Below are 2,652 nucleotides of genomic sequence, written 5' to 3'. Positions count from 1 at the left end.
GAAGAGACATTGAGGAGCTCAAGCACTCCATAAGATCTTCAAGAGGAAGAACAAGCCGCCATCACTAAGGTGGACCCGTTCTTTAACTTTCTTGTAACTTATTTTCCTATTTTTCGAAAATTATGCTTATGTTTATCTATGTTTGTGTCTTATGATCATTAGTGTCTTAGTGTCTATGCCTTAAAGTTATGAATGTCCTATGAATCCATCACCTTTCTTAAATAAAAAAATGTTCTTAATTGAAAGAGAGAAGAATTGCATGAATTTTAAATTTTATAACAGATTAATTATTTTGATGTGGTGGCAATACTTTTGATTTCTGAATGTATGCTTGAATAGTGCATATGTCTTTTGAATTTGTTATTCATGAATGTTGGCTCTTGAAAGAATGATGAATTTGTTACTGAGGATCTGAAAAATCATACAAATGATTCTTGAAGCAAGAAAAAGCAGTAAAAAAAAGAAGAAGAAAAACGAAAAAAGAAAGAAAAAAAGAAAGGAGAGAAAAAGAAATAATAAAGTTGTGATCCAAGGCAAAAAGAGTGTGCTTAAGAACCCTGGACACCTCTAATTGGGGACTCTAGCAAAGCTGAGTCACAATCTGAAAAGGTTCACCTAGTTATGTGTCTATGGCATGTATGTATCCGGTGGTAATACTAGAACTTATTAGTTTTTAGTTAAAATTCACTTTTCTGGACTTTACTATGAGTTTGTGTGTTTTTCTGTGATTTTAGGTATTTTCTGGCTGAAATTGAGGGACCTGAGCAAAAATCTGATTCAGAGGCTGAAAAGGACTGCAGATGCTGTTGGATTCTGACCTTCCTGCACTCAAAGTCAATTTTCTGGAGCTACAGAAACCCAATTGGCGTGATCTCAACTGCGTTAGAAAGTAGACATCTTGGGCTTTTCAGAAATATATAATAGTCCATACTTTTCTCGAGATTGGATGGCCCAAACAGGCGTTCCAAATCAGCTCAAGAATTCTGGCGTAAAACGCCGGAACTGGCACAAGAATGGGAGTTAAACGCCCAAACTGGCACAAAAGCTGGCGTTTAACTCCAATAAGAGTCTCTACACGAAAATGCTTCAATGCTCAGCCCAAGCACACACCAAGTGGGCCCGAAAGTGGATTTTTATGCCATTTACTCATCTTTGTAAACCCTAAGCTACTAGCTCTCTACAAATAGGACCTTTTGCTATTGTATTATCATCTTTTGATCAATTTAAATCTTAGGATCATCTTTGGACGTCTAGTTCTTAGATTATGGGAGGCTGGCCATTCGGCCATGCCTAGACCTTGTTCTTATGAATTTTCAACGGTGGAGTTTCTACACACCATAGATTAAGGTGTGGAGCTCTGCTGTACCTCGAGAATTACTATTGTTCTTCTATTCAATTCGGCTTATTCTTGTTCTAAGATATCACTTGTTCCTTAACTTGATGAATGTGATTATCCGTGACACTCATCATCATTCTCACTTATGAATGTGTGCTTGACAACCACCTCCGTTCTACCTTAGATTGAGTGGATATCTCTTGGATCCCTTAATCGGAATCTTCGTGGTATAAGCTAGAATTGATGGCGGCATTCAAGAGAATCCGGAAGGTCTAAATCTTGTCTGTGGTATTCTGAGTAGGATTCAAGGATTGAATGACTGTGATGAGCTTCAAACTCGCGATTGTGGGGCGTTAGTGACAGACGCAAAAGAATCACTGGATTCTATTCCAACATGATCGAGAACCGACAGCTGAATAGCCGTGCTATGACAGAGTACATTGAACATTTTCACTGAGAGGATGGGAGGTAGCCACTGACAATGGTGAAACCCTACATAAAGCTTGCCATGGAAAGGAGTAAGAAGGATTGGATGAAGACAGTAGGAAAGCAGAGAGACGGAAGGGACAAATAATCTCCATACGCTTATCTGAAATTCTCACTAATGAATTACATAAGTATCTCTATCTTTATTTTATGCTTTATTCATAAATAATTCATAAGCATTTGAATCTGCCTGACTGAGATTTACAAGATGACCATAGCTTGCTTCATACCAACAATCTCCGTGGGATCGACCCTTACTCGCGTAAGGTTTATTACTTGGACGACCCAGTGCACTTGCTGGTTAGTTGTGCAAAGTTGTGATAAAGAGTTGAGATTGCAATTGAGCGTACCATGTTGATGGTGCCATTGATGATCACAATTTCGTGCACCAGTAAGCATCTTGTCTATCTTTTCCTAATGAATTTGCACTTAAATTGTGTAGTTTAATTAAGAATTAATTATATTTTAGCCACTATGGATGCTGTTTTGAGTTTTGGGCAATTTTATTTATTTTAGGTAGCATTTGGCGGAATTTGACGGAGTTTCTGCAGCACAAGAATCAAAGGAGATAGCGGCGAGAAGCGACGCGCACGCGTGCCTGACGCGTGCGCGGGATTTGGAGGTATCCACGGCGACGCGTGCGTGTGACTGACGCGTACGCGTGATTTGAAGATTTGCTCAGCGACGCGTGTCCATGACCGACGCATCCGCGTGACTTGTGAAGAAGACTAGCAACGCGTATGCGTGACCTGCGCCACGTGCAGAAAACGCAGAAAACGCTGGGGGTGATTTCTGGGCCCCATTTTAGCACCCAAGTTAGGCGCAGATCC

Source organism: Arachis duranensis, chromosome 1 (genome assembly GCF_000817695.3).
Source record: "Arachis duranensis cultivar V14167 chromosome 1, aradu.V14167.gnm2.J7QH, whole genome shotgun sequence".
In the NCBI taxonomy this organism is placed as follows: domain Eukaryota; kingdom Viridiplantae; phylum Streptophyta; class Magnoliopsida; order Fabales; family Fabaceae; genus Arachis; species Arachis duranensis.
This window is presented reverse-complemented; position numbering follows the sequence as displayed.